Source organism: Chamaea fasciata, unplaced genomic scaffold (genome assembly GCF_029207755.1).
Source record: "Chamaea fasciata isolate MVZ Bird 193981 ecotype frontalis unplaced genomic scaffold, bChaFas1.0.hap1 SCAF_1, whole genome shotgun sequence".
NCBI lineage: Eukaryota > Metazoa > Chordata > Aves > Passeriformes > Sylviidae > Chamaea > Chamaea fasciata.
The window spans coordinates 61,355,870-61,369,670 of record NW_027094086.1 but is presented as its reverse complement, the minus strand read 5'-3'; the positions used below and the strand labels follow the sequence as shown (position 1 = coordinate 61,369,670).

The following is a 13,801-nucleotide window of genomic DNA, read 5'->3' as shown; positions in this document are numbered from 1 at the left end:
CACAAAGGTGTTTTGCTTTGCTGCTTCTGGGAAAACTCCATTGGTAAATATTGTGGAACCTTGGATAAACAAGCAGGAATTAAGTTTATATGAATTATGCTTAAAGCAATTCTCGATGCTTTTTGGATCCGAAACATTTTTAATTAAAATAGGACACAATGTACTGTACCTGTTTGTATTAGCTGTGTAACATGTGGATAAGGTGACTAACATAAGAAGCAATAGTGCTGAAATTTATATCATATATATATAATGCACTACTGCTGTAAAAGTGAAATTCTCTCTAGTTTTGGGAAGGTGGATATCAGATGTTATTTTTAAAAATGAAAAATTGTCTGCTGTATGTTGCAGTTCTTCCCTATACTGGAAGTTCAATGGCAAAGTGTAACCAATTTAAACACAGTCATTGTAAGAAGTAAAGTCAGTAATAAGCACTCAGGTGCTTATTTTGTTGTTACATCTTAGTGGATCTTCACTGTGGGAGATTTTTTGTAGTAATGGAGCGCCTGTTTTCTAAAAATTGCTGTAAAGCTGCAGGTGGGTCGTGGGCATTTGATCCTTTTGGCAGAAGATGAAAGTGGCAGACAGAAGGCAGTGTTCTTACAAAAAGTAGGTTACGTCCTAAGAACAGAGGAGGAGTAAATTCTTTGTTTTCAGAGGTGCAAAGGAAGTATTTTAATTTATGGCATTTGGAGCATGTTTTAAGCTTACTTTGGATTCAAAGACTGTAGATAGTCAACCGACGAAGTCTATCTGAAATCACTAAATGAAAGAAAAATGTACTCATGTACTTAGAGTGGTGCAGGTTTTTTGTATTGATGATCCCCAACCACCTTTCTGGATGCCTGCAGGTTTTGATGAAACTTGGAAAAGAGAGATTGCTCTTGACTAAGCATTGTTTTTATCTGATAAAGTTCTTCTCACTTCATTGGGAGGAATCAATATTCAGAACAAGAAGTTGATTAGTTTTCTTTAGAATCACATCTGAAAATAATAAGTCCTTGGAAAGATTAAAATTACTCTTTCATAGACAAAGTGAATGCAAGGGATTGAAAACACACTCTTACCTAAACATCCAAGTTTAAAACTTGTACAGGTTACAAAGGGCTTATAGATGATGCTTTTTTTAGCTTTGGCTTAGGTGAAATGTATTTTGTGGAAGACTTTAAATTTTGCTCAGTTTTGTTCCATCATCATGACAGTAAACATTTTATCCTACAAGATTAATCTAGGGTGCCTTAAAGACTTAGGGAACCAAGATGTTAGAAATGTTTTTGGCTGAGGGGGTGTCCAAAAAAAAGTTGTTTTGTCTACTTAAACATGCAAAGATAGGGAGATAAGTAATAGTAAATATTAACTTTCCAAGAACAGGAGAGTCTGGCATTTCTTTTTCACTGGAAAATAAGCTGTGCAGTCTAGGAAACAATAGTTGGTTTTCTAGATATGAACCTTAGCTGGGCTTTATGAGCTTCATAACCTGTTAGTGCACACAGGATAAATGAACCAATTATCTGTCTTTTTCAGAAAGGCCAAGGCCAAGTATTGAGAGTTTTGTGGCTTGTTTTTAGATAATGACATGGGCAGACTGGAGTAAGTTTCAAGAAGAGCCAAGAAGGATAGTCTGTCAGTTGTGATTATGGGGAATGACTGACAAATTGGCATTTTAGGCTGATGAGGCTGGGAAGAAGTCGGAGTCAGTTGTGTAAAAGGCTGCAAAGAAATAGGAGACTGCAGTTTTAGCAGGATTAAAAATACATACTTTAAATGTCAAGAATGTTTGGTTTGAGGGCTAGCAAAATTTTGTGAAAGCAGAGATACATACTGGATTAGGTTTTGTAGCAAGGGCATACAGATATACTTCACTGGAAATACTTAATGTCAGCCAATCAGGTTGGACATAGATGGCAAAGGGTAAAGCCTTGAAGGAAGTAGAGGGACTGGGTAACTCCTGGTCATCGTTTACAGCACTTGTGATACTCAAGAGTTAAACTTTCAAGTTTGTCAAATCAATGGTAGTATAAAAAAAAACTTTTGTAATTCTGAGACACATTTCTGTGCCACAGCTTGGTTCGTGGGACATTTTCTTTACTTTTAGATTGTGATTTGGACGGAGAAATTGTCCCAAATTCCTGGGGAGCCGTCATTTACGAGTACCCCGCTGCTGTCAGTAGATGGCGCTGTTTCTCTTCCGATACATTCCCGTTCTCTGTGGTGAGAGGGGACTTTCCCTAAATTTCTCTTCTCCTATGGAATCTGTTTATCCGTCAGGCTTTAAAATGGATTGCATTCAGGGGTGTCAAAGGGTGTGGTACTTGTTCTTAATTTCTTCAACAGTCTTTATTCCCATGCTATTTTGACTGGCGGAGGATAGCTGTTTTAACACACATCCGAGAGTGCTCGTATGGTCGTGTGTATTCATCAGGGACCAGCGACATTAAGGTGGATTCACTGAGAGTACCTATGGATCATAATAAAACTTGCAGTTTTTCCCTGAACAATCATTAGAAGCTCAAGGAACTCATAGGGGGTTTTGTGTGTAAACTGTAAAACTAATAGTAAGTGTATCCAGATGGTTCAAAGTACAGCCCTGTGATGATATCAGGTGGTAACAGTGTTATAATTATTGTGTGTTACCTTTCAGACCTTCTTTTTTTTGTTATTTATTAGAAGTGAATTTTGAAAATATTCAATAGTTTCACTTTTTATTTTTGCAATGGTGAAGTGAATACCCAAGTGGTGTGTTAGGAGCCCATTAGGTGAGCTCTGTGTGCTGAGAATAAAAATGATGTTGGCAGTATTTCCATATAGAATGGAAAGGTTTCTGAGTCCCTGTGAGGCTGGTTACCTCTACTGTTAAATTATTAGAATGGTTTCTGAGCGCTTTTGGTTTACATTCACTGAAGCTGGCACAGACCGAGGAGTGTTCTGAAAAAAGAGCTGAAATGCAGCCACCCCATTTTGGATGCTGGTATGAACATGGCCAGGTTTGTACTAATTGGTCATGATCTCTGTACCAGAGAGCAGACATTGCTGGTGTTGGGATCACTGGGATGGCTACAGCTGGTGAGTTTCAGGTGAAACTGAGGATCAGAAGGTGTTGTAATTGTGGCTTAATTTCCCTGCTCTTCTCAAATGCCTGCCTTGTGCCTACTGTATGGGATCTGAGATGTAAGTAAGTTCAATAAATCCAGGCAGGTAAAGTTCTGAGAGATGGAAGTGTGCCAGGGTTTTGGGGTATACGTCATACAGAAACAGGTGAGGAAGGGTGTGGAGCGACATGAGTGAACAGTCTGTCACTTCTGCCTGAGAAATGAGAGAGAGCAGCTTCTTGACAGGAGATGAGTTCTCTGACTTTGCCTCTGATTTAAGCCTCTGATGAGCTTACATTTATGGAGAAAAATGGAAGGGTCTGGGTAGTAATTTAGAAAGTGTTTTGCATCAAATTACCGGATGGATTTTTTTGGTGATCTTTTTAGGTGGTACTCTTTTGATGTGTTGAATGCAGTGTGTCACATTTCTAGAAGAGTTAATCTCAGTATTTCTTTTTCATTTATGATTTATTGGAGTAACTGTTAAATAAGCAAATAGTAGTTCACTGCTAGTTACAGGAGAATGGTTTAGGTGTTGGTTTGGAATATACAATGTATGGCGTAAGAGGATCTTTGGCTTGAAATTCCAATCTTAGTTTCAGCTTGACAGTGGAGTTCTGGTAATTTCTTGAGGCTACGGATATGGACAGGTAGACAGGAAGTGAAGAAATATATAAATCATTGATGGTCTGATAGGACTAAGGTAATAAAATTTAGCAGTATCAGAGATAGGGCTGGAAAAAAATTTGGCCTAATCTCCCTATGCCTGCTTTCTGCATTAATGGGGCAGAAAGACTACTTCAAAGTGGTTTTAAAGAACTAGCGAGGCATGTGCTTATTTTTGAGCACTTTTTGAAAGACTGACTTTGAGGCAAGTACTTTGTCAAATGTGGACATATATTAAATGTTATAAGTGTACCTTCTTGTATAAGGTAGATTACTTTGTTTGCCTGAAAACGTGGTCTGCTGTTTACATACCAAACTTTGTACTGTTACAGTTGCAGAGAAACCCATTTGTCAGGCTCTGTTTTTTGGTTGCCACTCAGTTACTTTGTGGTGATTGAAGGTCAGATACTCTTGCAAACAGAATTCTCTTTTTTCCTTTCCTTTTGTATATGGTACCATGTTTAAGATGATACATATATAATCTATGTACTTACTGTTATGTGTTCTAGTCTGTGAATTGTGGATTAAGAAATGCAGATTATGGGATTGTGATCAAATATATAAATCAGGAAGTTAGGTTGCTGACTTGATGGGAATATTTTGCTGTCTCCTCTCATTCCTTGAAGTACAAATAAGGAAACTGAAATGCGATTTATTTATGTGCCTTATTTATGCATAATAGTTATGGTTGTTTTACAACTTTTTATCCATTGGAACCATGTGTCTGGAAATTATTTCACTGTAACAGAGAGCTGGACAGATAATATTTCACTGTCTAGATAAAAAACAATGGGAGTTAATTTATGGTATTTCTCTCTTGAAGTAGGGTGTCCATAAATGAGATCTCCAATGGCTTCAAACAGCCATTTCTTATTCTTGTGGGACTTTTCCCCTGCTGGGGTCTCGCCAAGAGTTGTTTCTGTTGCTGTAGAAAAGGAGCTGGGTGAGGACCATATAAATGAAAGCTGAGTGCCTTCTGGCATAAATTGTGTGGGAGTTCCAAGTTTTCACAGGTTTGAGATAACCCTGGGGGTAACTTGCATTCTGCTTGATGTAACTGTAAATGGACTCTTCTCTTAAAAGGTAGTGTCTTTAAAATATTCTGCTGCTTTCCAGACAATAATGAGGGAGCTCAGCTGGAGTCTCATCAAGCAGCCAGGCACGCCTGTTGGTTCCTGCTATCCTCTGGAATCTGGTGCTTAGAAAGAACTGAGATGGACATTTTAACATTTGTTGTAAGGTGTAAAATTCTGTGTCTTCAGATACATTGCTTAGAGATTTTTTAGGGTTATAATAGATTCCTTTATGGATAGTTCCTTTGTAATTAAATGCTAATTTTTCTTTATTTAGCTATCCTAGTTATTTTATCTTCAACCTTTGCCAGTACAGCACAAGGAGGCACAGTGAGAATGCAAAATGTAGCTAATGAAGACTCTCTATACTGCTTGATTAAAGAATTATTGGATGCATAATCGTAGTCAAGAAAAAGAAAAATAGCACATTCCCCCAAAGTATTTGCAACCAGGAGAGAACTTGGAGAGGATATTATTGCTATATGGTATTATTGTTATTGGATATTATTGTTATATGCTAACCCATTATTGTGGTTAACAACACTGATAGAACAACTGAATTCAGTAATTCTCATGAAAGTAAAGTGTAGAAAATATTCCAGAACAGTATATTTATTTTTTGAAAATATCAATAAAATGAAAGTTTTGCCAAAATTAGCTAACTTCATATTAAATAAATAGCAGAAAACAAAGAAGAGGAAATTCTCAATTCACTACAATTATATATAATGGAAAGTCAGCGCAATATATCTTGGAAAATAAGTCAAAACTCATACATGTTTAGAGAGGTATAGTAGTTATGAATGGGTTGCTAGGAAAAAGCAACAATAGTAAGGCCTGTGTTCACTGCAGTGGCTTGTCTGGCTGTATTTTTATACCCCTCAATTTAAAAACAAAAGTAAAGGAGGAGGGTATTGAAATGGTAACAGAAGTGCTTAGGGCACTTTTGAATAAACTAAACATTAGAGTGTGCTTTCAAAATTCTGGCTTTTCCCTGTTGGGGTACCACTGAGGATCAAGGGGAAAAAATGATCTGTTCTCTTTGCTGCAAGATGAGAAAGGATCTGTAGTTTTTGAAAATCAGACCCCAGCGTGGGTTACAGTGCATTCCTTCATCCACATCTGGTCAGCAAATTTCCTTTTTCTTGCTCACTGTTTGGTAAGTCTAGGACTTGAAAAAGGGAGAAGTCCAAGATTGTATTTAAGGACACAGCCCCTAAATTTTTCCCCAGGTTGGTTGTAGTGTGAGAGTCCTAATCAAAGGGAAAAGAATTATGTTGCTGCACTACAATTGCCACCGTCAGTAAATGCCGTTTGCTCATTAGTGAATGTTTCTTCTGATTTGTGCTCTCATTTATAATGTGAGAGCACTGCTTTGCTTCAGACAACCTCTGCAGCTCTGGAGCAAATGAGCAGCTGACAGGCTTACTTTTAACAATGCATAGCTTAAATTGTTGTTTTCTTAAAATAGACTTCATATTTTTCCTCAAATCCCTGGTAATTCCTTTCAGATGTTTGTTGTATTTTGCTGCATTTTCAAATGGAAAGACTTGATCCTTCAAAAGAGATAATGAAAGTTAAAACAAAAAACTCGCACTAACAAACCAGTGGCTACACATGGTAACCTGTTGGAGGAAAAGTAAGATAAAAACCCCTCACTTGCTCTTGGAGCTTACATTCAGGCCCTCTACTACCTGGAGCTAAGTTGGTTTGAATGATGAGATTCAATTTTTTGGGTTTTTTTCTCTCTCTCTTTCTCTCTCTCTCTCTCTTTTTTTTTTCTTTTTTTTTTTTTTTTGTGGGTTTTTTTTTTTTTTTTTTGGTTTTTTTTGTTGGTTTTTTTTTTAAGCAATTTCAACATCATTTTGTGACAGTCATGGTTTCTTGTCTTTTTTTAGAACTGATATGAAAACTGAGAGTGCTGATCCTCATTAGCAGTAGAACTCAAAACTGATTTGATTAAGTTGATGCAGGGACATGAGTTTATATTTTATTGCAGTTGCATTTCAATCTGACAGAAATAATTTTTCATTAAAGCTGAACAGGAATAAACTGTGCCAAAGCTGAGATAAATATTGGCACAGGGCTTTTTAATGTTTTAAAAGAACGTGTTTTACAGAAGTGCAAGTACATGCATATACTGGGAGAAAATGTTGTATATTTTTCTTACATAAAGGTGCAACAGTCCTGGTGTGGTACTTGCATGGGATTTTGGTCCTTTCAGTTTGTTTTGTTGTTTATACACAGAGTTCCTGACAATGATAATATGGAAGTGTTTGGGATGTATTGTAACATATTTTCCATGCTTATAGGTAATTCCATAAGTGATCCATTACCTTGTATTTGACAGGTGTTTTTACATTTAAGCACTGTTTTAAATGGCAGTCAGACAATGCAGCTGTCATTACACAGCTGGCTGACTGTAAGACATGCAGAGTTCATGACAGTCCTGTGAGAAGGCTGGCTAGAAGACACACCTGTACAAGTGTTATCCCAATGTGGTTTTATCAGCAGAGCAGTGTTTCTGGGCTCAGACAGTGACCCCTGGGCACTGTGCTGAAGGATTGGAATGGGTCCTCTAGAGCTAAGGGAAGGATGCTGCAGTATCTGTGTGGAAGTCTTCTGATGCATACTGATCAGTAGCTGAACAGTTCTGTGTTGATAGATGAACTCTGGGCTAGTGTTAAACTTGCTGTGTTGAGAGGTCATAGGTAGTACAGGTCCTAAAAATAGGAAGCCAAAAGAAATGAGGAAGCTTTTTCTCTACTCTTCTCTGTGTATCAGCAAAGATTTTTTTCTCGATGCAATTTCTGGTTGATCACAATGGAAGATGCACAAGTGGTAAAGGAATGCTGTTCTGCATATCTGTGACCCTGGGTTGTGAAGGAAAACTCAGCCCTGTTTCACACAGTGGAAGCAATTCTTTATGATCCTTGGTTGCAGTGTGATTATTTTGGCTACTGGGGAAGAACCACTTTGCTTCTCATATTTCCAAGGCCTTAACTGAACTGGATATGCCTGAAGAGCTGCTCTGCTGGATCCCGATGAGCTGCAGAGCTCAGAACATGGGAGGTGCTGGTGTGTCATTTCCACTGTTAGGTAGATAAAATGACCAAATTGCTTTGTCAAGAGACAAAAAAGACAGGGTAGTCTTGATTAACTTACACTTCTAAGTACTCTTGTATACCAAATAATGTGAATGCTTGTGGGCTTTTGTCATCTCTCTTTCTGGGTTGCTCCTTAGTCTCCAGTGATGTCTGTCTTCTGCTGGATGAGCTGATCAGTTCTACCCACCATCTTCTGCCTTTAAACCAATTATCTCTTGATATAAGGACCTTTGTTCCTATCCTGAGGCTGCTTAGATTTCTGGATTTTTTTTTTTCCAAAGTGTTATACGCTCTTTCATATTCATGTGCAGCTACCATTAACAAGATTTCTAAGAGATGCATTGTGCAAAAATTTTTCTTTCAGAAACCATCCTGTCTATTCCCAAGCATGACACAGGTATTCATGTGTCAGCTCATTTTATCCATTATTACAGTGTTAATTTGCCTAGTGCAGGCACTGATGCTGCAGACCTTAGTTACTTTTAAAAATAAGACATGCCAACCAACTCCAAAAAAAAACCCAAACACCAAAATGCAACTAAAACCCACCCGAAAACGTCATAGCATTTTTACTCCATATTCTTGCAGGTGTAAGGGAAGTTCTCAGATACCAGATTGCTCATGGCTGCTAGTTCAGTTCATCCTTGCCTTCTCTTGGAGGTCTTTTGCAAGGTGAATGCCATCTCATCCTGGAAGTTCCCTTTCGGTTTGTTGGGTTCCATAATATTTTATGCAGCTGCTCCAAGTTACAATGAGTTATCTTGAGGAGTTGTTCTGGGAGGGGAACCAGAACAGTTTCTTCTCTGGTGATCAGAGATGGGCAGAGTCCCTGTAGCCACTGTCCTGTAGCCTTTTCCTGCTTGATTGCCATCCACATGCAGTGGTTGTCTGCTGGGTGTACAGAATCTCAGGAAGTTTTCGGCTCCTGATGTGTCTGAAGGACAGTTTATTAATAAATTAATAAAAGTATCTTGGTGGTTAAAACACTTGCTGAGGTTGCGGAAAGTCTGTGTTCACTGTCTTCTTGTGAAGGGAAGATTGATTTCCTATTTCCTAGCGCAGTGATTTAGTCATTGAACTATTTTGAGGATGTGTAGTTAATAATTTTATTAAATTTTATTACGTTTCCAAAGAGTTGAGACCTAGAATGCAGTTAGATTTTTTCAGGAAATGGGTGAGTCAACTACTGACTGTGCCTGTGCGGAACAGAAGTATCAGTGAAAGAAATAGAGGAGAAACTCCTTCTACAATGATTTTATAACCTAGAATTAAAAAAAAAAAAAAAAACAGTTGTGGCAGGGCTTGGTTTAAATCTTTGCTCAGTGGTTGATAAAATCAATTTAAAATAGGATCACTTAGTACAGTGCTAGTTGTATATCTCAGGCTGTTGGCTTGCCAATGTTCAAACAATTCTGTAAAGCTTCGGGAACGCGCTCTGCACTAGATATTCCAAATTATGGTGCCGGGAGCACTTTTCTGGAAGGTGAGGAAATTGGATTTTATTTTCCTTGAAGAGGAAACACAAACCCTTGACCTTGCATTTCTCGAGTGTTATAACCCTCACATTTATGAAAAAAAGGGTGACAGTAATAATGCCTCAGAAGAACTGTGAATCTTTCATTTGTTTTTTTTTTATGTTTTACTTTAAAAATACTTGGAGGCTGAACTTGGGGTTGAAATCAGTCACACTTTTTTTTTTTTTCAATTTTATTATTAAAAAAAAATCAAAACCCAACCCCAATCCAAATTCTAAGGAAAACTTGCTTAGCAAGTGCTAGACAGGTGCATTGCTGTCTGTGCTGGAGTTCGAGCACTGTGTTTTATAGGAGGACAAGTGGAAGAATAATTTCTAAAGTGAGTGTTGCAAGGTTCATCAGAGTTCTTCAGCTAGAGACCTCTAAATTACCCAAGGACCCCTTGTGACTGTATAAGCCAAAATCAACACCTTAAACATGAACCATAAGTCAAAAGGTAGCTAGTTTAGGTCAGCAGGCACAGAGGTAGTAGTCAGCAGTTGAGGAATCATCTCTTGTGTACAAACTGCTGTTGTTTTATTTTGCAGCTGTGTTATATAGCCAACCTGAAAATAGCAGCAGCATGAACTAAAGTAGTAAATAAAGTCCATCTGGAGTTAAAAGAAAAGTTTGTAACAAGTAATAAAAGGAACGCACTGCACACTTGCTTTGACTGAGAAATATTTGCTCTGATAATGACAAGAGAAGCAGTAATTTTTAAGTTAATTAGATTCAGCTTTTCTTTTAATATCATTTGGTGTACAGAACAGGTTACCTAAAAGTGCAATTCTAAACCTCAAAAGAGAGAGGTTCCTACAGAGAGCAGATGACCTTATGGAAATTACAACATGTAATTCATCATAGTTAATGTGGGTTTGGACTACATGACTGGAGAGGTCTTACTCATATGCAGTTTGATAACAGGTTCCCATTGTCAGTAATAATTCATACAAAAAAGAGAAATTGTAATATGCTTATTACCTCTTTTCCACATATAAAGCAGATAATTTTTTTAGTCAGATGTCTGACATGTAATTTACAAGCATCTTGAAAACGCATTTTGAAAACGCATACGGTCCCCAATTATTCATGGTAGCCTTAATATATTAAACTAAGACTTTAAAAATAATTTTTAATGTACTTCAGTTGTAGTACATCAACATCTGTCCTAGAATGGAATCTCTCTTGTTCTGTGTTCATTGTCTTATTTTTTATTTCCTTTAATGTGAACTTCAAAATTGAGCAGCTTTAACAAGTGTCTACATTATAGGCACTTGGGTTCTAAGGTAATTGAGGTGATGAGAACTGGTTAGACTTGTATTTAAACAGACTTCTATGCTGTAATGCTGCTCTGTTTGTGTTTATATTATTAGAAAGACATTGGTTTTGGTCTTAATTTATTGTGAGATTCTCATGTGGTGTTTTAATTACATTATTTCATTTTTTTTCCCATCCTGCTCTCTGTTTGGAGTACATCATGAGCACTGAAGGAGCTATTACTTCATGTTACAGTTTGGCCTGGTTTCAATAGGAGGCTCCACGTTTTCTCTATTGTATTATGTGCCACTTGGAAAACAAAGGTGTTCCCTCCCCCTGCCCCCACCCATGGAAGTTTTTTGTTGTGCTCAAGTAATTTTCACAGCTGCAGGAGATGGGAAGGTGATGTTTTTCCCAGTTTAAAGATGAGGAGCTAAGGCAGGGAGAAGATGTAGACAGACGTACGTAGAAGTACCTGGTAACTTTAGGAATTCGCTGTGAAACATTTGGGTTCTGATTTTTCAGAATACATATCTTCTATCTTGAAAACAAAAAAATAACCTCAAATCCCCTGCAAGTTCGAATGGAGAAGTAGATTTCAAATGGGTGCTGCTCTTAGAAGTACTTGAAGGTGTATCTCTCCACAGCTGTTAGTGACATTTTAATCTTTTAATCACCATTGAGGTGTTGCAGGACTAGAGATAGCTAGCTGAAAAGAAAGGGATGAAGAGTAGCTTCCAGTATGAATAATGTGGGCTTATTCTGTCCTAAAAGTAAAAACAAAACAATCTGATGATACTTGAGGAAATGTGTTACCACTGACTTCTGTCCTCCTATTTTAGAAAGTATTTCTCTCACATCTTGTATAACCTACCTGAATTTGTGAGCTAGTATTTTCTTCTACCTTTTTAATTATGCCTCATACACTGTGCACATTATAGATGATGCAATAAATAAGGCAGGGGCAGGTCAGACTGTGTCATCCTTCATGGTGTAATCCTGACTGATCCATTCATCCATGATTTGAATGAGACATAGATTTTTTTTTTCTTCTTTTTAGAGAAAATATGACACATAATATTATCATACTCTAAGGTGTATGCACAGAGAGGCCAAGCTGAATATCAGAGGCAACCTTCTCTGTCACTTTCTAAATTTAATGCTAGATTATTTTTAACCTTAATGCTCTTTTGACATTGAGGCTTCTTCTGTGCATGTAATAGCTTTCACTTTCTGAAAAACTAAACTGTAGCTGATACTTTGTGTGTGTGACTGAGTGTAGCTTTGCTTGTAGAGGTGAATCTTAAATTAAACCATTTAATAGCTCATGTCAAGGGTTTGTTCCTTATGCTGCCTCCATGTTGCCAGGGCAGAACTGCACGGATTCTGCTTCCTCTTATGTCTCTATCAGTGGCCTGTAGCCTGGTGTTCTCTTAGGATGCTTAACATCCTTGTCCTGTATGTGAGTTTGTGGATGCGTGGGAAAACAAAACTGATGAAGTGTTTGATTTCCAGATGTTTAGCAATAAACTTTGGAATTACTTTTTTTCTGTCCAGGGATCTCCTGAACCTATTGCAGTTTCTGCCTGCTAACCTGCAGTGAATCTTGAGTTTTTGTTCAGTCACTTCTGGAGGTTATCTAAAGTTCTTGCGTGCACTGGTCCTGTTGTAAGGAATTCAAAGCATCTGCTAACCGTTGCGTATGGAAATGGAATTTTTACAATATGGAAAAATATGCTTTATTTGATTATTTTAAACTAGATTCCAACAAGATTTGTCATGTACGTCCCTGTTTCCTGAATTGGGGCTTATCACATGTTCTTTTTTTCTCTTTTCCTACCCAAGACTTATTTATTTTCACATTTTCCTGATTGCCTTTGCAGTCTGTCATTTATTGTTATCTCTCCCAACCTCTTGCATTCCCACCATTTTGCTCAGTGTTTGCATCACAGTTGGAATTTCTGTGTCTAGACTAGCAAGTCCTAAACTCTCTGGACTCTCTCTCCGTGCCCTTTGATGCCTGCTTTGGTAAAATAAGTGACCTCAAGTCACACTCATGTTCCCTCTGCATCAGATTTAGGGAGATTCTTCTGCTGTGCTGAACATTACCTGGATTTCACTCTCTCTTCTGGTGTACGGATCTGATTCCTGTGTGAATATCCACCTTATGTAGGGAAGTAGTGGCAAGAGTTCTTGCTGATTTAGTTGAGTATGTGTGAAGTCTCTTCCATGCTGTAATGAATGGGACCTCCTTGGGAGGATGGAAAATATTCACTGTTCTCCTGGGACACCATTGGCCACGGCCAAGGGATTTGTCCTGGGAGAACTTGGCAGCCAAGTAGCAGCCTTAGGGCTGGGGAGAGATTGAGAGACTGTGGATTGAGACAAGGAAGTGGTGAGCCAGGCCTCAGGGCAGGACCAAAGGCCTCCTAGGAGCCAGAAGGGAGCATGCAGAGCTACCTGCGCTGCAAAGTCACCACATCACCTGAAATATGGGAAATCCCTACTGCCAGGCATTAAGAATTCAATGTGAAGTGGGAGCTTTATTTAATAAAGCCTTACTTTGTGCTCTCTCACCTAACTATGATTTTACCCTCCCTAGAATTAACTATCCTACATGGTAGTCTGAAGGAATCCTGAATTTTTTCTTTAATTTAAAGAAATTCTGAAATTCCAGGGTTTTTCTCCTTTCTTTCGAGTTGAGACACGTGCATATTCTAGCTGTCATTTTTGTGGATGCTGAAATATTATGGATGGATTTTTGTGGGTGGCAAAATGTATATGCCTGGCACAAACGTATTCCAAATTTGATATTTTTGCTCCCAAAGCATGGAGCTGTAAAAAATTCCTGCATAACAGGCGTTCCAGAATTTTGTTACCCATGGGCTAAGCCATTTTGGCTGTTGGCACAGAGGAATTAGGAAAAAAAAGATCTGAGGCAGATAGTTGGCTTGGAAAATTGCATTCAGAAGCTCTGAAATTTCACAAGATTGTAAGAGTGGAAAGCAGCAATCTCTTACAGCAAAGATCCACAGTCTGCAGTGCCAGTGCCAAAAGCAGCATACAAGGCAGTTTGAATAATATGCATTTTTGCA

At 38.1% G+C, this 13,801-nt stretch overlaps 1 protein-coding gene across 4 annotated transcripts in view; it reads left to right on the top strand.

Annotated features, from left to right (window-relative positions):
* TEX10 (testis expressed 10) overlaps positions 1 to 13,801 on the top strand; it is a 54,056-nt gene that overhangs the window by 21,550 nt on the left and 18,705 nt on the right. The gene's annotated exons all lie outside the window — the stretch shown is intronic.